Genomic DNA, 26356 nt, shown 5'->3' with positions numbered 1-26356 from the left:
TTATAACCTCATATGGTTAAACCATTATAAATTAGAGTTTTCTGTGTAGGAAATCAAGAGTCATGAAAAGTGAGTCATAGAAAGTGAGGGAATATTTCTCAGTGTCAGGTATGGCAGAACGATCAGTGACACGTGGAGTTAATCAAGATCTTTCCATTTCATAAAATGTTAGAGTTATAAGTTAACTGTACAGATTGTTTAATTCAGTCCACTTTGTGGATATGAAACCAATGCACTGGGGTGCCTGGGTGGCTCAGTCTGTTAAGCATCCAACTCTTGATCTCAGTTCAGGTCTAGATATTGGGGTTGTAAGTTTAAGCCCCGTGTTGGGTTCCATGTTGGGTTCCATGTTGGGTTTCATGCTGGATGTGGAGTCTACTTTCTTCTTTTCAGAAAGAAACTGATGCACCTGGTTGCACCACCCACCCACCTCCTCTTGTGAATGGTTACACCACTGTTGGGTGGCAAATACTGGGCTAGAAGTTACCTAAGCCTGTACTCCTGTATACCATGCTCTGATTTGAGAATTTATTCAAGGATAGTCTTACCCCAGAATTGTTACAGCTGGAATCTTGTGTTGTAAACCAAATTGCAAAACTTAAAGCAGGAGAAAGGATAGTAAGTTGAAACAGCAGATTAAGACCATTTGTTGGAGTCATCTGATTTTGAGAGGTAAGAATATCTGGTTGGAGGGCTGCCTGGATGGTTCAGTCAGAGGAGCATATTAATATCTCTTGATATTGGTGTTGTGAGTTTGAGCCCCACATTGGGTGTAGAGATTACTTAAAAAAAAAAAAAAAGAGTATCTGGTTGGAAAACTTTGAACACTTTATCTTAAGGATAAAGGCTTTATTATTGTTACTGTTTTTAAGGATGTCATTTTTTTTATCTGAGTTGTCTGGTTGATTAGTGCTTAGTTAGATATGTTTGAATTAAATTGCAGAAATAGGTCCAGTGAGAGTTTAAAAAAATGTATAGGACAGATTTGAACGTAAATGAAGGCAGAACAATGAGTAGAAACGGATGGAGTTAGAGCAATTGATGCTGGAGAGGGTGGGTGGATAAGTATGGGAAGAAAGTTCCTTAGGACTTGGGGTCTCAAACACATTCTGTGTACAGAATACAAGTGTATCAGTGGGCTCTGACTCCTCCCTTCTAAAGAGTGTGTATTTTGGAAAATAAAATTGCCATTTGATTAGTCTTGGAGATATTTTATAATGGTGTACATAAAAACATGTCACTGATCACCTGTGGGGATTTTGTGGGAGGTGACAAGTACCATAGGCATTTGATAGAACCAGAAATATACAGGTAAACTTAGCATTAGTGGATAGGGAAATACAGTTTTGGGTATTGGGAAAAGATAGTGGTACAGTGTGTTGAGAAAGGTTTCAGGGTAAGCTTTTAAATTTTAGATACAACTATCAAAATAATGAATTCCTAAGAAACCTAACCTCTCAAAATAATTTTTTGAGCAGCAATTTTATTTTCCAGTTGTAGGTTAATTTATGTTATATATTATGTGCCTGACATGATGATCATCTTCATTAAAAACTGTTATAAAAATGAAGACACTGACTAAGTCACTGTGTTGGTAGTAGACTAGTGTTTATTTATTTTAAATATTTATTTATTTTGAGAGAAAGAGAGTGGGAACTGGGGAGGGCAGAGAGACAAGGAGAGAGAGAATCCCAAGTAGGCTCCTTGCTGTCAGCGCAGAGCCCAGTGTGGAGCTCGATGCCATGAACTGTGAGATCATGACCTGAACTGAAATCAAGAATCGGATGCTTAACTGACTGAACCACCCAGGCGCCCCTAGTATTTCTTAATTTTAAAACATTGGTATTGTCAAAACTGAGATCATTAGGTATTACAAGATTTAATGCCCAGTTACTTAATTATTGCTGAACTTGAGTAATGACTTGGGTTATGAAATTATTTACAAAGTAAAGGCTGTTCATTTAAAATTCTCATTTCTATAATCTACCTTTTAAAGGAAAGGATAACTTATAGTTTCATAATTATTTAACTTTTTCTTATACTTATGTCTTCATTTTAGAATTTTTCATTAGAGCTTTTATTTATTTTTATTTTTTAGTTATATCTGTGTTTCATTGTTTACTGAAAAAATGAATGAAAGTTTTGCCTATGGAAATATTTCATACAACTGCTGCTTAAGTTTAAATGAATTTGAGACAGGCTAGGTTTAAAACAAAATTTATGTACAGTTTTACAGATATCGATTATTCTAGAGTATAGGAACAAAAAGAAAAAAAAAAAAAGCTTTTATTTTAAGGGGACCTTCACATTATTATAGGAAAATGCCAGAGAAATAATCTTTACTTTTCAAGATGTTTTAACAATACTACAGTGTATTGTATGATAGCTGCAGTTTAGCTCTCTAGCACTTATGAGCTCTCCAGCACTGCCATAACACATCTTGCAAATTTGGTGGCTTATAAAAACACTTATTTTCTCACAGTTCTGGAGACTGTAAGTCTGAAATCAAGGTGCTGGGAGGGCACTGCTCCCTCTGAATACTCTAAGGAAGGATCCTTCCTTCTTTTAGTTTCTGGTGGTTCTAGGCTTCCTTGGTTTGTGACAGCAATCACTCTGATCTCTGCCTCATTTTTACATGGCTTTCTTTTGTGTCTGTGTCCAAATCTCCTCCTTTCTCTTATGAAGACAATAATCATTGGATTTAGGGGACACCCTAAATCTAGGATGATTTCATCTTGAGATCCTTAGCTAATTACGTCAACAAAGACCCTATTTCCAAATAAGGTCACATTCTGGAGTTCTGGTGGAATTTTGGGGGTGACACTATTCAACTTACTATAAACATAGTGGCTCATGAAGTTTTTATAATGCTTGCTGTTTGTACGTATTAGGAAATTTATCTGGACAGGATAGTACAAAATACAAGACTTAATTAAAAAATAATTTTGTAATAATTTTGTAATAGGTTGTACTTTCAAAAAGCAAATATATTAAAAAAAAAAACCATTCTCATAACATTACAAGTTAAAACAACACTCAGTGTAAATATTTGGGTGAATAATATACTATGGAAAAGTCAGAATTCCTTGGAATACACACACACACACACACACACACAGAGTTTTGCACATAGTTTTTAAAAAGGTTTAGATCTATGTGTGTTCTTTTTTAAAAGTTTTTTAAAAGTTTATTTATTTATTTTGAGAGAGACAGCGTGAGTGGGGGAGGGGGAGAGAGAGAGAATCCCAAGCAGGCTCCACACTGCCAGCGCAAATCCCAATGCAGGGCTTGAAATGATGAAGCTGTGACATCATGACCTGAGCTGAAACCAAGAGTCAGATGCTTCACTGACTGAGCCACCCAGGTGCTCCTAGATCTATGTATGTTCTTTGTTGTAAATTTTACTTGTGCTGGGGTGTCTGGCGGGCTCAGTTGGTAGAGCATGTGACTCTTGATCTCAGGGTACTTAGTTCAAGCCTCACGGTGGGCATGGAGGCTACTTTAAATTTTTTTTTTTTTTTTTTTTTACTTGTGCCACCGGTTCTCTCCATATTGTTGTGTTGGGAAAGCCAATCGATATTTTCTTTAGATGTGTCACACAGCTTACATTTATTTAGGCATTTTCTTTATAGGAGAGACTATCAGATTGGATCTTCAGTTCATTTAAAAATACTGAGCATTTTCATGTATATTATCTCACGGACTCTTGATAGAAATACAGTGAGTTACCCTGTGGGGTCTATCAAAGTTAAATAATTTGCCCACTTTCATACTGATTTTAAATTGAATTAAGTGGGATTAAATGGTACTCAGATGATTTTCTAACTTTAAATCAAAACTTTTCTTAATAAATACATTGTAGGGACTGGGGAGCGGAGAAGATTGAGGGAGAGGAATAGGGAGGGTTTTTTAGGTTAGGGGACAGTAGTAGTAGCAGATGTACTGAAGTGATAAACAATGAGTAGATTCTCAATTTGGCTGAAATATTAGGACTGGAAGAGAACTGATAAGTTATAATATTGGGACTTGAACAGAGAACTTGTAAGTAATAAATGAAGATTATATTAGAGTAGTAGGACTTTTTCCCCCCAACTGTTTTCATAGGCCAGTTACTTTTCATTGCATTTTTTTCTCATTCTTCTGCACTTTATCTCTTGAGTTGAAATTCTTGATACTTTGGAAAACAAAATTTAAAAACCTGTTACATAAGAATGTTCAAAAGTATTTCTATAGGAGAACTTGCTTTCATAAGAAGCAGAGTAATTGCCTTTGATTTTAAACTGGTGGTCTGCTCTCCTTTCTTTACAATCTGTGCATCTTGTTTTACTCCTCTTGACTTTTCCTACTTGGGAGATCTAGTTTCTGACTGATCTTTTTCTGCTTGGCTCTTAAATTCTTTTTTTGTCCAGATGATTAGAAATTCTGCTCATCTATTTTTCTACCCAGTTTTGACTTATACTGTCATGGTTCTAGTATATCAGCACCTTCCTGCTTTCACTTACCTGTCTATTGCTAAAATTGTTTTATATTTTATTTATTGTAGTAATACATTCTCGTTATAAACATTTCAAACATTACAGAGGTTGCTGAATCTTGGCTGTAGTACCCATCTCATCAGATCTTGTCACAGTTAGATTCTAGGTACTTTTACAGAAATTTTCTAGTTCTTTTTTATTTACTATTATTTTTTTTAATTGAAGTATAGTTAAAATACAGTGTTATGTTAGTTTCAGTTGTACAATATAATGATTCAACAATTCTCTACATTAGTGCTCATCACGATAAGTATACTCTTAATCCTTTTTGTCTAGTTCACCAGTCTGGCCCCCTCACCTCCCCTCTGGCAACCACCACTTTGTTAACCTGCATTTAAGAGTCCATTCTTTGTCTCTTTTTTTCCTTTGTTCATTTGTTTTATTTCTTAAATTATATATATGAGTGAAATCATATGGTATTCATCTTTCTCTGAGTAACTTGCTTATCATTATACTCTCTAATTCCATCTATATTTTTGTAAATGACAGATCTCATTCTTTTTTATGGCTAAGTAATATTCCATTATATATATATATATATATATATATACACACACACACACATATATATACATATTTTTTTTTTTTAATAGAACCCCAGTCTTCCAATGTTGGCAATGGAAGGAAAGCCACCACATGGGACAGGTTGACTTGACCTCAGAGCTCCCCACCTCTTCTGTTTCTCTAGTGTTTTTATAGAATGCTGCTTTTTTCTTAACATTCTGGCCTAAATAACTCTCTCCCCGCCCAGTCATTTCCCTTTTATTTGTTGAGATACAGCTGAAATAAGACTTTTTTTTTTTTTTAAGATTTTTTTTTTTTTGAGGAGGTGTGACTGGCTGGCTCAGTTGGTAAAATGTGCCACTCTAGTGGCACTCTTATGGCCACTCTGGTGGCACACTCTACCGAGTGAGTCAACCAGACAACCCTGAAATAAGACTTTTCTAAAGGCTGAAAACAAAACAAGGATAATGAAGCTAGAGAGTAACTTTCAAGTCAGTCATCTGGTTTGCAAGGTATAGTTTAGGCCTGTTTGATCTGTGGTCTCTGAAAGAGATACTGTCCTAGCTAGCTTATGGCCTCCTGTCATATGATGGAGGTCATTTTTCCTGTCAACATGTTTCCTTAAGTCTAGGCCTTCGATGGGGGTCAAACAGTCCATTCCTGTTAGATCTATCTAAGGTACACTTTCCTGGTTCTAGTTTCCTGTCCAGGGATCTGTCTCTTCTGGATGATTATACCAAGACTGTGCTTCAGGAGATATTTCATTCCTTAACCATGGTCCTTAAACTATGGGATAAGCTGGACTGCTATATTAGAATTCAGATAGGAAAAGAAGAATGTACCACATACAGAAATGTGGGAAGAGGACATCTTTTTGTACCTGTTTTCCACCCATGGTCTCAGCATTGACAAAACTTTGATGTTACCTGGAAACACGGTCATAATATTCATGTACAAATCAAAGTGCAGCTAAACAAGCATCACATTCTCAGTTACTTTTAAAAGAAAAATAAATTCTGTAGAACTATGTGTTCATATTTGTTTTTAATTAATGCTTTGTAATCTTTCCTGTTTGATTTTAATCTGAACAAATAATGATACCATTTTCATTACTCAGTAAGCATGAATGTTAGTTGAAGCAGTTTTTAAAAAACAATAGTTTGAGTCTCCAAACATCTAAATCCTGGGCTGATTTAATTTGTACATTCAAATTGAAATAATGTTTTCTGAAAGCTGTCCTACCACTTTTGTTTTTGACCAAAAAAAATTTTTTTTGTACATTTACCTACCACTGGATTTGACTTAGATCCTATAGAGAGTGCTATCTACCTTCTTGATTTATTTTCAGCCCTTCAAGGCATCATTGTAGATTAACGCGAAGGCCCTCAGGAAGGTGACATATTCCTGGGAATTGACCACATAGTCCTCATCCTGGTCCAGGTCCTCCATCACCTTTGCAGTGTTGGCATCCTACAGCTTTGGGCCAGTGGTGAGCTCTTTCTGGATTGGCTCCTTTGGCTCTTTCTTGGTCAGGGTGTTCTTGTCACCTTCCCTCCCTGAGTACTTATGGAAGATGGCCACGAGGAGACCAAAGCCCTGATCAGGTGACATGCCATGGCTGGGCGCTGGGCTCAGAACAGGTGGTTAGGAGAGCATTGAGGGACTGTTGAGGGACCTCTTACCACTTTTTTTTTACTCTTTTGTAGAATGAGTCTAGTTTTTCTACTAATGATTAAACAATAACTAGTTACCAAAGCATCCGATTAAAATATCAAACTAAAACAGCATAACTGGTGTTTTATGCACATGTTATGGCTCACTAGAGATTATGTATTTTTAATGGACAATTTTGGAGAAATGGTATGGTGAAATCACCATTTTGCCAAGATGCCATCCTACTGGGTGTGAAGTGATGTACTGCTGACATTTTAACATGTTTTTCTGGAAGTTTTTGTGTGCATTTATAGGTATCATTTTTTTTTCCAGTGTGATTTCTTTTGTTTTTTTTTAATGTTTGTTTATTTATTTTGAGAAAGAGAGAGAGGGAGAGGTAGAATTCCAAGCAGGCTCCATGCTGTCATCATAGAGCCTGACATAGGGCTCGATGTCATGAACTGTGAGATCATGACCTGAGCTGAAATCAAGAGTTGGATGTTTAACCAACTGAGCCACCCAGGTACTCCATCTTTTTTTCCTTTAATTGAAGTATAATTGACATACAGTATCTTACTAGTTTCAGATATAGTGATTTGATATTTTTATACATTATGAAATGATCCCCACTGTAAGTCTAGATATAGACACTGCTCACTCTCTCTGTCAAAATAAATGAACAAACATTACAGTATTATTGACTATGTTCCCTATGGTATATGTTATCATTTTTATTTTACTTGTTACAAAAGAAGTTTGTAGCATCTATTTTCTTATGCAATCCGTATTTTTAAAACTTAACTGCTTATTACTGGCAGCTTTCCATATTCTAAATATGTATTATATGATAGCACTAATTTTTATTAGCTAAAAATTCTGTTTATTATTTTAACATGTAATTTATTGTCCATATAGTCATTTTACCAATTAATCTCTTATGATTAGACATTTTGGTTATTTGTAAATTTTTGCTGTTAAAAATAGTTGCCTGTGAAGAATCCTCCTAGCTAAATCTTTGCATTCATCTTTAATTTCTTGGGATAAAAAAGAGGCCAGTAAAGTTTAGTAGTTAAAAGCAAGGGATTGAGCCAGATGATCTGAGTTTGATTCCTGGTTGATTCCTCTTAGTAGTTCTGGCCTTAGACAAGCTATGTAATTTTTCTGTGTGTGAGTTTCTGTATCTATAAAATGGTATAATAATAAATAGTATCACCTCATAGAGTTGTTTTGAAGATTAAATGAGTCAGGTGCCTGGGTGGCTCAGTCAGCTAAGCATCTGACTTCGGCTCAGGTCATGATCTAACAGTTCATGAGTTTGAGCCCCATGTTGGTCTCTGTGCTGACAGCTCAGAGCCTGGAGTCTGCTTCAGATTCTGTCTGTGTCTCCCTCTCTCTCTGCCCTTCCCCTGCTCATGCTCTGTCTCTCTCAAAAATAAATAAAAATTAAAAAAAAAGATTTTATGAGTTAATTTCTACAAATTATTTAAACAGTGTCTGGCACACAGTGTTAAGTTTTAATTTCTAACAGTAGAATTGCTAGGTCAAAGGATAGGTATATTTATGTTTATACTTATAAGTATATTTATGTGTTAATTTTCTCCTCAGCATCCTTTCCTGTGGGAAGCTGTTGTCTGTTTCCTGTAGTCCCAGAGAAAATGCTAGTCCTAGTTACTCCCACCCCCTATCTTAAACTGGGCTAAATAGAGCCATCTCTGGGTCTTTTCTTCTGGAAGAAACAAGGAAATCTCTTTCTACAAGGATAACTAAGGTTGGAGACCATGACCAAGTTGGGGGTGCCAATGTGTTTTTTCCCTCCTGTGTTTGGAGAGTCTGGCTGAATATTGAACAGAGTCAAAGATAGCCAAAACATGAGGGAGAGAGTGCGAGCTTTGAAAAGATCATTTAAACTTCTGGTTCCAGCCATTCTTGAAAGCCAAAAGAACATTAAAAAAATAGTTTTGAGGTGTATTGTTCAATTCTCTTCCAGAAGGATTGTGTTAATTTTTACTCTCATTTCCTTCAGGTGGATTTTAATTAGAAAAAAATCACTTAATAAGATTCATTGCTTAAGCAACAACAGAGGAAACTGCAAAGTCTCATGAAGGTGAGAAAGCTAAGGAACTGGAGCAGGGATATGAGACCTTATACCTAATTCAAATTATGTCTCTGCAGTGTTACAAGTTGTTACTTGTCTTTGGCCTTTATCATGTCCTAAACATATTTAAAACCAGTGATCTGAGTTCTGAAAATTACAAGGTCTTCCCTTGAGGGCAATATCCTATGAACAGAAAAATCTTTAAAACTGGAAAAAAGTCCTTTCAGCGGAGATACTTCTATTATTTTAGCAGACTACTATCTAATGGATGGTGAATAATTATTTACTTAGTATTTATCAAGTAGACAGAGTTGTAGAACTTTCTTTTTTGGTGATTTCCCTAATAGACTGAGTTTGGAGAAAGAATTTTTATCTTCCTTGGAAAGGCTCATTTTCCATTGGTGAGACCCTTCTGTAGATAACTTCTTTTCCCTTGAGCCTTTGTTTGTAGCTCTTTTATATATTTTATTAATTTATAAGGTCAGTACCATGATTTGAAGAAAACAGCTTGTTTGGGAACTTGACATCTCAAGGTATTTTCTCCTTTAAGCAAATATTCTGTCATTATATTTTATGTAAAATATAAGACATGAAAACTTGAAATTGAAGATTTTTTTTATGTTTTGAGAGACTGAGTGTGCACATTCTTACAGCAGGGGTATGTACCCAACAAGTGGCTCAATCTCACCGTGAGATCATGACCTGAGCTGAAATCAGGAGTGGGATGTTTAACAGACTGAATCACCCAGGCGCCTCAAAGATTCTTGTTTAAAGAAAATGACTAGTTTTGGGACAAGTTTTTAAGTGAAAAATATCTGTTTATAGTTAAGGACATCTGCTTGTAGGTAAAAATACGTGCTTTGTTTTTTCCAGATTAAGCTAAGTCTAGTTACATTTAGAGAAAGAAATCAAGTATCAGAACAAGCTTGGCAAATAATAGTATGAAAATTAATTTGCAATGGAAAGTGGCAGTTGGGACTGGAGTGAATTTTACAAATGCTTTATATAATTGTCCCACGCGGTTGTATGGAATTTGAAAAGAATGTTACTTGTTTTTCTTTTGAGACAGATGTTTTACCAAATAATTTTAGCCTGAGTAAACCAAGATCCACACAGGATTAGATTAATAATATCATTTTTTAAAAATTTTTTTTTTTAACGTTAATTTATTTTTGAGACAGAGAGAGACAGAGCATGAATGGGGGAGGGGCAGAGAGAGAGGGAGATACAGAATCGGAAGCAGGCTCCAGGCTCTGAGCCATCAGCCCAGAGCCCGACGCGGGGCTCGAACTCACGGACCGCGAGATCGTGACCTGAGCCGAAGTCGGACACTTAACCGACTGCGCCACCCAGGCGCCCCAATATCATTTTTTTTAAAGGAGGAAAGAAATGAGAGGGAACAACAATAAAGATTGATTTAGGATGGTGAAAAACTGAAGGTTTTTGAAAATACAAGTTAACTATATTACCCTTCTACCTCCCCCAAATTTTCTTTTACTGCTGTTGTTAAGATTGTGTGTTTGAAGAATGTGATTGTAGAAGAATGAAGGATATTTGAAAACACTATAGCATTTGATAAAGTCACCACAATGTGTTTCAGGAGATTATAGGATAATATTCTCTGGCCTTTTTAAATTTTTTGAAAGATGGGATGTGCAGTTTCTATTAATATGACTGCCACTTATCAAATATCATATGTCAAACTTTATCTGGTTTCGTTAATTTCTCTTAAATATATAAGGTAGATGAAGTTACCGAGATTTGGAGACATTAAGTAATTTGCTCAGGGTTACATAGCTGGAACTTGAGGCATCAGTATCTGAATCCTGGTGTGTGTGTTTGTTTGAGTTCAAGGCTCTTGTTCATACACAGTGAACAAATCCTCTGTTGAAATTGGGGTATCCCCAGGTAAATACATTATTTAGTTATTTGTTTATTTGAAAAGTCTTTATTGGCTATTATGTGCCAGGCATCACGCTGCAACAAAAAACAAGCCAGATACTGAAGGTTCCCTTTTACAGGTTCTATTAATAGGAGTAGAGAATTTAGGAAAAAGCTAGACTCTTCTTTAGAAAAAGATTAGCAGCCTTTCATAAGTGAAGTGCCAAATGGATTTAAGCCATTCAGTCAAGTGTCAATAATTGAGTGATTGGTTGGTATTCGGGGAGGGGGATATTGACTTTGTTCTTAAGGAATTTATAATTTTGTTAAGCTTGATCAGTCTCATTAGCAAAGAAATGGAAAATTCTTCCTTTAAAAGACTTATATCCTTATCAGTATGAAAACTAAATTTGTAATCATTGGGTAGTTTTGGACAGCCACAAGGCATCAAGAGGATACTAGCAAGGGTGTATAGATGGGGACTAGGAGGTGGAACTGCCTACAGAAAAAAAAAATCCACCTAAATGTCTTCTAGGACTTGGAAATTCAGTATTGTCAAATGAACATACCTGGCTCTTCCAAACTTTTTCACCTTGGTCATTCATCCAAGTCAGAAACTTGCTACACTTTTTCTTTTCTCCCTCATTTTCACTTGAAAGTGTTTAATTTTTCTTCTTAAATTTTTCTTACATTCTTCTTTCTGTCTGTTCCTATAGTCAATGCCTTTCTTTTCCTGGAAGGGAAAATGGAAGGGTCTTTTTCCATTAGTATAAAGAGCACTCTGTTTGGACATAGATTTGGCTGCCTATAGTAGAGACCTAACATAAATGTCTTCAACAATATAGAAATTTATTTCTCTTTCACATAAAGGTCTGGGTCTAGACAGTTTTGGGTTTGTATAGGCTGCTTCCAGCTTTATTTATTTATTTTTTTTACTTTTTATGCTGATTATTTTGCTGACTTGTCTATCTCTCTATGAGCTCTTTTAAGATAGGAATTGTATCCTACTCATTTTTTAAAAATTCCTAGTCCCTAGTAAAGTACCTGGCACCTAAAAGATCCCTAGTAAATATGTGTGAAATGAATTTTGAATGAACAATTTACTTATGTGGGATGGCAACCTAAATGCTATCCTTTTCTGCTCCCTCCATGTCTTTAAATAGGTACTTTACCTAAAAAGAGAATTTTTAGTATAAATAGATCAGGTCTTTATACAACCGCTAAATCATTTATGCTCAGCTTTTTTTTCTGATAGGCTAAGTTTAATTTTTCTGAAGTACTTTGATTATTAGAGTTAGAGATAAGGGAGACTGAGTCACTGTACAAATTATCGATGGGGGGAAGGGTAAATTATGGCTGCTGGCCATCCCTTCCTCATTATAAGGACTACTCTGGAGCCACGAAGAGAGGAGTGTGGCAACAGAACTGTTTTGGAATCTATTGACTGTTATGATCTTCAAGCTGTCTGCTATTTACAAATGTCCCTTAGTAGGCTTTACCTAAGATGGAAGCACAGTTATATAAGCACCTTGAATTATCTTGTAGTTATTATTTTTTATATTAATTTCATAAATTAATATAAAGACTTATTTGGGCATCTTTTCTCACATAGTGCTTGAGTTATATTTTTATTTATTTTTTAATGTTTATTTGTGTTAGAGAGAGGGAGATAGAGTGTGAGTGCGGGAGGGGCAGAGGGAGAGGAAGACACGGAATCTGAAGCAGGCTCCAGACTCTGAGCTGTCTGCACAGAGTCTGATGTAGGCTCAAGCTTACGAACCACGAGATCATGACCTGAGCCGAAGTCTGACACTTAACCGACTTAGCCACCCAGGTGCCTCAGAGTTATATTATTTTTTAATGTTAACTACGTTTTTGCTTTTTAGGGATAACAGAGTGTTCAAGTATTCCCTTACATATCCTATAAGAATTTTTGAATATGTTGAATGTGTTCCAGATACTTTAATTTCAGCCAGGATAAGTTTTCCATTTGATATGGCATATTCCTCTTTTTTACGTAGTTAAGGTAGTTTAACAAAATGAAAGAGAAAAATAGTATCAACTCAATAGGTGCAGAAAAACAGATTTGACAAAACTCAACATCCATTTATGATAAAAACTCTCAACAAAGTGTGTATAGAGAAGTGTACCTCAACATACTAAAGCCCACGTATGACAAACTCAGAGCTAACATCATACTCAGTGGTGACAAACTGAAGGCTTGGGGTGCCTGACTGGCTCAGTTGGTAAAGCATGTGACTGTTGATCTTGGGTTGGGAGTGTAAGCCCCATTTTGGGAACAGAGCTTATATTTTGAAAGGAACCCTGAGGAGAGCTTGGCTGTCTCAGTCAGTAGAACATGCAACTCTTGATCTTGAGATTGCAAGTTTGAGCCCCACATTGGGTGTAGAGATTACTTAAAAATAAAATCTTAAAAAACAAACAAACCCTGAAAGCTTTTTCTCTAAGATCAGGAACAAGATGGGAATGCCAGTTTTATTCAGCACATTATTGGAAGTCCTAGCCATAGCAATAAAGCAAGAAAAAGAAATAAAAGGCATTGACATTAGAAAGTAAGAAGTAAACCTGTCAGTATTTGCAGATGACATGATACCCATTTATAAAAAATCCTAAACTCTCCACCAAAAAAAGTGTTAGAACTAATAAACGAATTCAGTAAAGTTGCAAGGTACAAAATCAGTATACAGAAGTCTATTGCTTTTCTCTATACTAATAACAAACTATCAAAAAGAAATAAGAAAGCAATCCCATTTACAATTGCATCAAAAAGAATAAAATACCTAGGAGTAAATTTAACCAAGGAGGTAAAACATCTGTATACTGAAAACTATGACACTGATGAAAGAAAATGGAAAAGACACAAATAAATGGAAAGACATTTTGTGCCCATGGTTTGGAAGAGTTAGTATTGTTAAAACTGTCCATACTATCCAAAGCAATCTATAGATTCAATGCAATCTTTATCAAAATTTCCTTGGCATTTTTCACAGAACTAGAACAAATAATTCTAAAATTTGTTCAGAACCATAAAAGATCCCAAATAGCCAAAGCTGTCTTGAGAAGGAAGAACAAAGCTGGAGGTATCACACTTCTTGATTTCAAACTCTACTACAAAGCTATAGTAATCAAACAGTATGATATTGGCTTTACAGTAATGTCACACAGGGGCGCCTGGGTGGCTCAGTCGGTTAAGTGTCCAACTTTGGCTCAGGTTATGATCTTGTGGTTCATGAGTTCAAACCCTGCATTGGGCTCTGTGCTGACAGCTCAGAGCGTGGAGCCTACTTCAGATTCTGTGTCTCCCTCTGTGTCTGCACCCCCACCTTCAAAAATAAATAAAAATTGAAAAAATTTTTAAAAATAGACACAGATCAGTGGAACAGAATTGAGAACCCAGAAATAAGCCCACACATATATGGACAATTAATTATGACAAGGGAGAGATGCTTGGGTACCTCAGTCAGTTGAGCATCTGACTCCTGATCTTGGCTCAGGTTGTGATCTCATGGTTTGTGAGTTTGAGCCCCATGTGACGTTCCGCTTTGGGCTCTGCACTGACAGTGTGGGATTCTCTCTCTCGCCCTCTTTCTCTCTGCCCTTCCCCTGCTCTCGCACATGCACTCTCAAAATAAACAAACTTAAAAAAAATTTATGACAAGGGAGCCAAAAACATACAATGGAAGGAGGACAGTTTCTTCAATAAAATGTGTTGGAAAACTAGTCAACTGAATGCAAAAGAATGAAACTAAACCATTATCTTACACCATACATAAAAATTAACTCAGAATGGATTAAAGACTTGAATGTAAGACCTGAAATCATAAAATTCCTTGAAGAAAACATAGGCGGCAGTCTCGACATAAGTTTTAGTGATATGTTGTGGATCTGATGCCAAAGGCAAGGGTAAGGAAAGCAAAAATAAACAAATGGTACTACATCAAACCAAAAAGCTTCTGCGTATTAAAGGAAACCATCAAAATGAGAGGACATCCCAATGAATGGGAGAAGTTATTTGCAAATCATATATCTGCAAAGAGCTTAGTATCCAAAATATGTAAAGAACTCCTACAAGTCCCTGGTTGGCTCAGTCAGTGGAGCATATGACTCTTGATCTCAGGGTCATAAATTTTAGCTCCACATTGGGTGCAGAGATTGCTTTAAAAAAAAAAAGAACTCATACAACTCAACAATAAAAAACAAATCTGATTAGAGAAGGTCAGTGGAAGAATGCCTGGGTGGCTCAGTTGGTTAAGTGTCCGACTCTTGATCTTGGCTCAGGTCTTGGTCTTGGAGTCATGGGTTCAGGCCTCGTGTTGGGCTCTGTGCTGGGCATGAAGCCTATTTAAAAAAAAAAAAAATGGGGGCAGAGGATCTGAATTGATGTGTTTCCAAAGAAGACATATAGATAGCCAGTAGGCACATGAAAAGATGTTTAATGTCACTAATTACTAGGGAAATGCAAATCAAAGCCACAATGAGATATCACCTCTCACCTGTTAGAATGGCTATTGTGAAAAAGCTAAGAGATAAGTGATAGAGAGGATATGGAAAAAGAGAGCCTGTGTACACTGTTGGGAAACAGTGTGGAAGTTCCTCAAAAAGTTAATTATAAATACATCAGGGGCACCTGGGTGGCTTAGTTGGTTGAGCATCCAACTCTTGATTTTGGTTCAGGTCATGATCCTGGGGTCATGGTATCGAGCCCTGTGTCATGCTCTGTGCTAAGCATGAAGCCTGCTTGAGATTCTCTCTCTTTCTTCCTCTGCCCTCTCCCTCACTCATGTGCTTTATCTCTAAAAAAATAATAAAAAATAAAATTTATAAAAATAACCAACTTGTTTGAGTACTAGCTTCATATCTTTTGGGGATAAAAATGTGGAATCATTAAAATTACTATAAAATATGAATGATATATGTGCTTATTACCTTTTGTCCATACCTAAATGTTGATTTCTTATGGTGGTATTTTTTGTTTACAGGAGGATTACAGAAGAGTCTTATATGTTTTATTATTGGCCTTTAACAGATGTAGACAGAAGGTATCTATAAAGTGATAGGAGATTTTAAGATCCTAAATGTTTATTGTGTATAATTTTTGCAGCAGGAAAGTAGTAATCCTTCTTTAGGATTAATTAAATGTTGTATTGAACAATGAGAAGATGTTGATCAATTTTAAAGAATGTCATCACTTTTTATGTGATTTTTCTGACTTACATGGTCATAAAATTAGTTTACACATAACTTCCCAGGGAAACCTTTGTCCTAAGATAAAGATCTGAGACCTCTGGTGTCAGAGGTCTTCACAGAATATTTTGAGAAAGCATCAACAGTTCATTTTGCACTGGTGAATTCAGTAGCCAAGAACTCAGAACAAAACAACAAAACCAAGGGCAACTTGGTTAAAAGTTATCATGGTTTTTACTTTAGTTTTCAGTATGTGTGTGTGTTGTGTATGCTGATAAATATATGTATTTATATTTTAGTTGAGTGACAGGTTAGCTGTCTTTTGGAAATTATGTCTCATAAAAGAATTTATACTTACATAGAAAGTATGATCAACATCACTACTGTCTTTTCTGTTCTATCAAGAGGCAGCTCCCAAGAGGCTTACACTCTGTTTTATAAATACAAGGCAGTATGTGAAAAGATAACTAACATAAAATTGCCAGGTGAGTGCTACAGCAGGAAGACTGAGGGTTCAGAAGGCTGAGGGTGACAAGAAAGGGTAGTGGAAATAATTGATTTTAAATTGAACATTGAGGGTGGGGCGCCTGGCTGGCTCAGGTGTTGGAGCATGCAACTCTTGATCTTGGGGTGGTATGTTTGAGCCCCACGTTAGGTGCAGAGATTACTTAAATAAAGAAACTTAATTTTAAGTAATCTCTGCACCCAATGTGGGGCTTGAACTCATGACCCCCTGAGATCAAGAGTCTCATGCTCTTCTGACTGAGCCAGCCAGGGGCCCCCAAAATAAAATCTTAAATAAAAACTTGAAACTTGAGGGATTAAATATATATTTTTTCTCTACATATGATTATGAAAAATTTCAAAGCTGTGAAGTTGAAGGAAGTTTACAGTGAACACTGCATGCATACTATTTTGTACAATTTACATTTTACTATATTTTATTACATATTAATCCATCTGTTTAATTCCTCTGTCATCCATTTATTCATCTGCTTTTGGATGCATTTCAAAGTAAATTGTTGATATCATTATGCTTAATTATTAAACTTAGCATGCATATTATCAACATTCTAAAATGAAATATTCTTTTTTTTTTTCTTTTGATGTAAAATTTACATATAATGAGATACACAAATCTTAAGTTTACGTTTCTGGGAATTTTATGCACTGCATAACCCAGCCTCTTATCAAGATATAGTAGGGGCATAGTCAGTAAGCGTCTGACTTCAGCTCAGGTCATGATCTCATGATTCAAGGGTTTGAGCCCTGTATTGGGCTCTGCACTGACAGCTTGGAGCCTGGAGCCTTGTTCAGATTCTGTGTCTCCCTCTCTCTCTGCCTCTCCCCAACTCACGTTCTCTTTCTCTCTCTCTCTCAAAAATAAATAAACATTAAGAAAAAGATACAGTATAGTACCATTACCTCAAAATGTTCCTTTATGCCTGTTCCCAGTCCATTCTTGCCCCTAACCTCCTAGAGGCAATCACTGTCACTGTTCTTTTTTTTCACCATAGATTAATTTTTCCATTCTAGAACTTTATGTAAATGGAATCATACAACATGTATACTCTTTTATGTAAGTCTTCTTTCACTCAGCATGGTTTTTAAAATTTATTTTTATTTTTAAAGTTTATTTTTGAAAGAAAGAGAGAGCGTGAGACCATAAGCGGGGGAGGGGCATAGAGAGAGGGAGACACAGAATCCGAAGCAGGCTCCAGGCTCTGAGCTGTCAGCACAGAGCCCAGTGCAGGGCTTTGACTCTTGGACTGCGAGATCATGATCTGAGCCAGTCAGAGGCTTAACTGACTGAGCCACCCAGGCGCCCCTCACTCAGCATGTTTTTGAGATGCATCCACATTGTTATATCTATCAAAAGTTTCTTCCTTTTTTTTTTTTTTTTTTAAGTTTATTTATTTTTGAGAAAGAGCACATGCTTGTGAGCACGCAAGCAGGGGAGGGGCAGAGAAAGAAGCAGGTGCCCCTCTTCTGTTTTTTTTTTTTTTTTAAATTTTTTTTTTTTTTTTAACGTTTATTTATTTTTGAGACAGAGAGACAGAGCATGAACGGGGGAGGGGCAGAGAGAGAGGGAGACACAGAACTGGAGCAGGCTCCAGGCTCTGAGCCATCAGCCCAGAGCCTGACGCGGGGCTCGAACTCACGGTCCGTGAGATCGTGACCTGAGCTGAAGTCGGACGCTCAACCGACTGAGCCACCCAGGTGCCCCTTTTTTTTTTTTTTTTTTTTATTTATTTTTTTTTTTTTTTAACATTTATTTATTTTTGAGACAGAGAGACAGAGCATGAATGGGGGAGGGGCAGAGAGAGAGGGTGTTTTTTTTTTTAACTGTTAGTAATACATAGCAGTATATCCCTTCTTTTGATGGATACCTGGACTATTTAGTTTTTGGCCATAATGAATAAAACTGCTATGAATACTCTTATGAGTCTTTTTGTGAAAATATATGTTCATTTCTCTTGGGTAAATATTTAGCAGTTGAATTTTTGGGTCATAGGTGGGCATGTGTTTCATTTTATAAGAAAGTGCCCCAACCTGGTTGGCTCAGTTGATTAAGCGTCTGACTCTTGATTTTGGCTCAGGTTATGATCTCACATTTCATGAGATTGAGCCCCATGCAGGGCTCTGCACTGACTATGCAAAGCCTGCTTGGGATTTTCTCTCTCCCTCTCTTTCTGCCCCTCCCCTGCTTGCTCTCTCGCTCTCTCTCTCAAAAAATAAAAAATAAACTAAACTAAAAAATAAAATAAAATTTTGATATAATTTTTAAGGTTGATCTAACCAATTTCCTTGCTATCAAACAGAACCCAACTATCCAAATCAGAGGAGAATGATAAATACTTATTAAAATAACTATGAGTTATTCCTAGAAAGTATATAACTATTTTAATATATGAAGTTTATCTAATATGATCCAGGCATTAGTATGGTTAAAAACACAGTAAATGGTAATGAGATCACTTGTCTTTGGATTTGGCATTTTTGTTATTAAAAGTCCTGAATAGGAGCTACTGTGTATTTGTTCTCTTTGTGTTTCTTGTTATTTTAGTAAGTCTGCAAATTGATTCCAGATATGATAACCTTAGAATAAAAGAAATAATTTATTATTTTATAAAATGGGTTTCTTTTGTTGTCAACTTTAAAAGTTGTTATGTTTTGGAATATTTTTTAAAATGTTGATCCTTTAGATAAGGCATATCTCATATTGATGTAACATTTTTACCCTGTTATGGAAAAATCATTTCATTAAGATCAAAGGTATTTTCAGAGTATTTGGTATTATATGCAAATTGTACGAAGGGTGAGAGATTCCCTAGAGTTAAGGCATTTTGTGGCTACAGTGGTCTAGTAAATTAAAAAAAACACTGTTTACCAGATTTTTACATCCAGTAATAAGATTTATTTCTTCCTTCTTAGTTATGGTCTAAGGACAAGATTTTTATGTTGAGTGAAAGAAAAGAAGTGCATGCAGATTAATAGTATTAGCTAACATTTATTTAGCGCTTGCTATATACACAAAACACGTTACAAACATCTCATTTAATCCTCATAGCCTTACTCTATTTCCATTTTACAGATGGGAATTGGAGGCTGTAGGTAACCAGTCTAGAGTTATGCATCTTAGAGTAGAGGACCTGGGATTCAGTCCCAAGCATTCTTTCTATAGTCCATCCTCTTTTAACACCTGAAATGTACAGTTTCATTTCAGTAAAATAAATTAAAATTTCCTCATTTGAATTTAAATAAGATTGGTTGCAAGGAAAAGAGTTACTCAAGCTAGTTTAGTCAAAAGAGAGGTTATTATAAAGGGTACAGAAACGATCTAGAAATCCAAAGGCTCAGTTCATAAGAGCTAGCAATAACTCTCAAATGCAGGCATGTAGCTTGTCTGTTGCTCATCTCTACAGGACTTCTCTGTTCAACTCCCCTTTTTTTTCCCTGTTGGTCAGTTCCTTTGCTCCCTAGGGTTTCCTGTTCCTTTTCTAATTTCCTCTAGCTGTCCTACTGCCCCTCTATGACTCTGCCGGCCTGTCTGCTTTGTTTATCCCATTTCTTGGGATAAATCATATTGGCCTTTCTCACCTTTTTGAGGCAGACCACATAAGTGAATGGGCTGTCCTCTGGGTACCTATTCTATCCAGTCATTTCTGAATAGAGGTAAAGTCACATGATCCCAAACCTGGTCATTGACCCTCAACATGGCCATGACATTTTCACTGAGAAGTGGAGTATGAGTCAGCAGGTATCTTAAGATTTACCGATTAGACCTAGTTTAGGTGATTTATCAAAGAAAAGGATGGTCATGTGAAATTTTTTACTTGAAAATTTTCTTTTTTCATTTTAGTTTTATTAAGTATTTATTTTTGTAATAGAGAGAGAGAGAGAGAGAGAGAAAGAAAAAACGTGAATGGGGGAGGGACAGAGAGACAGGGAGACACAGAATCCGAAGCAGGCTCCAGGCTCTGAGCTGTCAGCACAGAGTCTGATGTGGGGGCTTGAACCAACAGACTACGAGGTCAGAACCTGAGCCGAAGTCGGATGCCCAATCAACTGAGCCACCCAGGTGTCCCTAAATAAATATTTTCTAAGGTGCATTCCACAAAACAGTTCTAGGCAGTGGCCTATGAAGAATGGTAACTTTGGCTAAATATATATGGAAAATTCTGCTTAATGTATTTACTTGTTGGAGATTCACAGTGTGGATTAGCATATTAAAAATTCTTAGAATACCTGCAATATGGAAATTTGATGATGTCTTTTTAATATAACATTTCCCACACATATTTGGTCACAGAACTGTTAATGTATGATAGTTACCTCACTGAGCAGTGCTTTGGGAAGCTCTGCATTAGAGTAACGTAAGAGTTTTTGTTTATTTTGTTTTGTGTGTGTGTGTGTGTGTGTGTGTTTAAGGATTAGTGTTATAGAATACTATTGGTAATTCTACTTGGCAGTCATTGACAGTAGAGGATGGTTGCTAAAAACATGGGCTTTGGCTTACATAGACAGGATTTTAATTTCAGCACTATCATTATATGTGATTTTGTATAAGAACTTAATCTTTTTGGGCCTCAGTTTGTTAATCTGTGGTATTTCCTGTTGGGTGCTTAGTGCAGTGTCTGACATGGTAAATACTTTATAAGTTGTGACATGTAAAACTACCTGTGTTTCTACTAGAAAATGTTTGGGTGCACCAGTTAGGGCAATCATTCTTCTATAGTAGGAAATTATCTTATATCCGAATAGTTTTATCTAGCGTAATTCATGTGTTAGACTTCATTTTAGATAAATATGGAATATATGTGGGTTCAAAAGAGAATCTCAATTCAGAGAAAAGATATTGTTGGGAGAGAGGCTATTAAATCTTCCACACCTGGGAGTAGAAAATATTGGGGTGGGTTAAGGGGGGAGGGTTACTGTTTAATATCAGCTCTATAGAAGTGTGAAGGTGTAGGGGGTGACAGTATGGTAGGAGATCATGGCCTACATATATACCACTGATACCAATCTGTTGTCCAATTAATTGTGGCAAAATGGAGGGGACTCATGACACAAAGTTTCATGGCTTCACACAAAGATCATGGCTTATAAACTAGCCTGATCCAAGAGCTGTACAGTAGTTCTTTCTTACAAAGTGGTGAATTAACTCAATGTAATCCTCTTCCTTACAGAATTTGACTATGAGGTAGCAAAGAAAACAGTAAGCAGAAGCTTAGGACATTAGAAACACTGTAGTAGAGAAAGTAGTTATAGTGGAGAGTAAAACATAACCACTGTCATAGTAGAGGCAGAATCAGAATGACAACGTTTAGAGTTCTTATTGGATACTAGTCTTACTTTATGCTGACTAGTGTTTCAGTTTTCAGTGAAGCCTAATTGTGGAGACTTTTCTTGTGCTTCCGTACTACGTCACATATTCTTGCACTAAACTTGCATTTGTGAAGTAACTTAAGTGAACTTGCATATAGTTTTGGCAATTGGAAAGAGCCCATCTTGCTTACTACTACCAGCTACATCCTTTAAAGCACAATAATTCACTTAGTTGATGTAAATGGGATTAATTGATTAGCTGGGTGGGAGTAACAGGGACTTTGCCTGTGGCATTACTGACCAGGGAAGGTAATAGAGGTTGTGCTTCCCTTTTTTGACATAGTTGCCCCAGTATTAGAGTGAAGAAACCTGGGTTAATGGCTCTGCCACCTATTAGCTCTGTATGATCTTTTTTTTTTTTAATGTTTATTTATTTTTGAGAGAGAGTGAGTGAGAGCACACAAGCTGGAGAGGGGCAGAGAGAGAGGGAGACTGAGGATCTGAAGCAGGCTCCATGCTGTCAGCACCTGATGTGGCCCATCACAGCCTGATGTGGGGCTTGAGCTCACAAACCGCAAGATCATGACCTGAGCCGAAATTGGATGCTTAACTGACTAAGCCATCCAGGGGCCCCTAACTATGTATGATCTTACATAACACTCTTAATTTCATGGGCCAGAGTTTTCTTTCTACAATTTGAATTAGTCAAATTGTTTTTCCCCCCAGAAAAGAAGCTTTTTAGCAAAAAGCATTGTTCACAGCATTTAGAAATGGTTAGAGATAGCAATAGATATGAAAAATGAGAGGAAATAGTATCCATCTGAACATTAAAATATTGGTGCAGCTTAACTAGTAAAGTCTAATAGTACTCAACATTATTCTACTCTTTTATTTGTGAAAAAGGAACGATGGGGGGGTAATATATCTTCATAAGTGCGACATTAACTTGTCTACTTTTGTTACAGTGTGTTTGTTTTTGCTTTTTATTATATTTCAAATATTTATAACCATTTCCTCTAAGAATTTGACAAACAGATTTGCTTTTAATGCAGTGCTTTCCTAAGCTTTTTATCCAGAATCAACCTGATAAGTGGGGCAAAAGACCAAATGCTTTTTTTTTGTTTGAGAATCTTGATTTTAAAGTTTGCCAAACTAAATTATACTATGATTCACCATTAGTAATATTAGGTCAGGAGTCTTTCTTACCTCTTATGAGAAAAAGTGCCCTTTAGCAAAAACAATTGAAGACTACCCCCAAAGTAGTCATTGTACTCTTAATATTGATAGATTAATATTTAAGTATTGGTAGATGCTGTAATTTAGAGATTCTTTGTTATAATTTTCTGTTTCTCCATAGAATTGGGAACATAGCCAGGAACAAAAAGAAGCTTTGTAAAAAGAAGTATATATTTTTTGACAGTTTGCCTTCTTTATGCTTCTATGTATAATTTATAGAATCAGAAAACATTTGTTGCAAAGGTGTATAATCCAGTCTCTTATGGCAGGCCTCTATTCCTAAACATAGAGGTGTAGTCTGGATTTGTGTTAAGAAATGGGAAATTCTAGGGGTGCCTGGGTGGCTCAGTAAGTTAAGCGTCCCAGTCTTTTGTGTGGTGTTCAATTTTGCCTCCCACAGAACTTTTGGGATCTTACATATATATTCCTATTTTTTGAAGCTTCACTTCTTTAAATTGTTTTAATGATCATTTATTTTTGAAAGAGCATGAGTGAGGGAGAGAGGTAGAGAGAAAGGGAGACACAGAATCCGAAGTAGGGTCCAGACTCTGAGCTGTTAGCACAGAGTCCAACACGGGGCTCGAACTCATAAGCCATGAGATCATGACCTGAGCTGAGGTTGGACGCTTAACTGACTGAGCCACCCACATGCCCAAAAACTTCATGTCTTGTAGTGGGTCTTTTTGTATTCATTATTATAGATGTTCAGTAGCTCTTCCAAATTGGTAACTTGTGAATTTAAGTCCTTCCATTCTCCACTGTTTCTGTTCTCTTTTTGGAGCCCCAATTTTCATCTCTGGTTTTTGTTTTCTTTTTTGCTGTTCTGTTTCTTCCCTTTTTCTTCCATCTCCTTTTCATTTATACTGTCATTAAAAATATTTCAACAGCTTTTTTTGTTGCTGAATACTCCTTTTCATAACATTTTCTTCTTGTTTTTTTTTAATGGTTGCAATATCTTCTCTTATGTCTCTAAAGGTATTACTGACTTTATTTATTTATTTATTTAAATGTTTATTTTATTTTTGAGAGAGAGAGAGAGCATGAGCAGGGTAGGGGCAGAGAGAGAGGGAGACAGAGACTCTATCAGTGCAGAGCCTGATGTGGGGGCTCCATGCCATGATCTGTGATAGCATGATCTGAACTGAAATCAAGAGGCAGATTCTTAACTGACTGAGCCGCCCAGGCACCCCAAGATAGTACTGATTTGAAAAAATGTTTTTGTTTTCTTGAATATGTCTTTTTCTTCTAAGCCTCTGTGCCCTCCCTCCCCCTCCCCTTGCTTTGATCTTCCATGTTAGAGGCTTTCCTTAGCTTTCTCCTAATCTTGTACTCATTGTGAGGTTTTGGACTATTGGCTTCACTATTGGGTGATCATGCTGGGATTGGGTTTGATAACCTCCCCAGTTTTTTTTTTTAATTTTTAAAAAATATTTTATTTATTTTTGATAGAGAGAGACAGAGCACAAGTTGGGGAGGGGCAGAGGGAGAAGGAGACACAGAATCCAAAGCAGCCTCCAGGCTCCGAGCTGTCAGCACAGAGCCTGACGCGGGGCTCGAACTCACAAATTGCGAGCGAGATCATGACCTGAACCGAAGTTGGATGTTCAACGGACTGAGCTACCCAGCGCCCTGTGTTGTTTTTTTTTTTTTTTTAAACTTTTTATTTGTCAGATTTTCCAGAGTAGGATCTTTCCATTTCCTGCCTGGGAAGTATAGATTTGGTTGCCAGAATTCGGTGAGCCAGGTAGGGGAATATTTGAGATTGCAGAATTCACTATGTAAACTTTTATAAAATAAATATTCCCATAGGTGAGTTTCTGTCTTTTAAATCTTTTCCTGATGGTAAATCTCCACTCTTCTGCTGGGATGGAACAAGGACAGTCACCCATGTACATAGAGACTATTTGGGGATCTACCAGTTTCTTAACTATGCTTTTAAATAGTTCTACTCACATTTCACTTCTAGAAGTATTTGGTACTGCCAACTACAGAGCTTGTTGGGGGTTTTGAAGTATAAATCAGGTAGCTTCTTGTCATCCCTTGTGATGGCATAAGATTTAATGTTCTGAGGTGAGCTAATTCAGCTAAATTTATCTGGCTGCTTTTTAACTTTTATTTATTTTTTAGTAGGCTCCATCCCCAAGATGCTTGAACTCAGGCCCCTGAGATTGAGAGTTGCATGCTCTACAGATAAGCCAGCCAGGTGCCCCCTGCTTTTCAACTTTTCAGCTTGCATTTTATCCTCTCTTGTTTTTTCCTTTTTCTTTGTGGTTGCATTGCTAATTATTGTTTCTTTGCTAGCACTCTCCTTTATTTTAAAACCTCTGAAACACCAGAAAAAAACTTCTAGTAATTTTATTTGCTTATTGACTAATACCCAGTCAGGTTTCTGCAAAATCATTTTAAATTTTCAGAATTTCCTGGATGTTAATTATTTTGCAAGATTTTGTTTGTGTTTTTACAATGAGATGTCAACTCTTAAAAAAGTGTTTTCAGATTAAGATAACATTTCTGACAAAAAGAATACAACTGAAAAATATGTACATGTGTCTGCTTTATTGGCTAGGGCTTATTCTGTTTTTCTTCCTTTTCCATTATAGTCATAAAAAATGATATGCTGTGAATCTTTCCTCTGTAAGCTCTCAGCTCTACTTGTTGGCTAAGACAGATATTAAACCAGAAGAGAAGGGGGTTCTGGTAAAAATAGTAAGAGAAAATGTAGCAATAATCATAAATGTGAGACTTTTTTTTTTCATGTGGCAAATATTTATTGAATACCTATTATGTGCCAGTAATGCATAAAATGAATGTGGTCCCTGCTCTTACGGAGTTGATAGTCAGTTGGAGAGACATTAAAAAAAAGTCTTAAATGACTGTTATCCACAATGTCAAACTATGTTAATGTTTACAAATACTCCAAAACAGTGTGCATCTCAATTTTAATGTGCATATGAATCTACTGGAGATTTGTTACAAATGTAGATTGTGATTCAGTAAGTCTGAGTTGAGGCCTGAGATACTGCATTTCTTTCTTAAAAAAATATCCTTTTTAAGGTTTGAGTTACATGTGATAAAATTCACACATTTTAGGTATATATGATAACAACTTTTGACATCTCTATCTCTATCTCTATCTCTATCTCTGTCTCTGTCTCTGTCTCTATCTATCCTATTGTTACAACCACCCTAAAGACAGCAGTTTTAACAAGTTCCAGGTAATGCAAATACTGCTGGTTTGAGGGACCACACTTTTGAGTGTCAAGGTTATAATCATCAATTCAGACTTTAATCACTGAAACTGAGATAGCTCAATATCAACAAGAAGTTTTGGGTTGATTTTTATTTTAAAACTGGTCATGACTATATATGTACATTTTTAAATTGTTTTGAATTGAAAACGAAGTGTCATGAATTAAAA

At 36.3% G+C, this 26356-nt stretch overlaps 1 protein-coding gene across 3 annotated transcripts in view; it reads left to right on the top strand.

Annotated features, from left to right (window-relative positions):
- Positions 1–26356, top strand: part of SBF2 (SET binding factor 2) — a 474987-nt gene that overhangs the window by 10779 nt on the left and 437852 nt on the right. The gene's annotated exons all lie outside the window — the stretch shown is intronic.

Source organism: Panthera leo, chromosome D1 (assembly GCF_018350215.1).
Source record: "Panthera leo isolate Ple1 chromosome D1, P.leo_Ple1_pat1.1, whole genome shotgun sequence".
Lineage (NCBI taxonomy): Eukaryota > Metazoa > Chordata > Mammalia > Carnivora > Felidae > Panthera > Panthera leo.
Note: the sequence above shows the minus strand (reverse complement) of the source record. Positions and strands in the feature narration are given on the sequence as shown.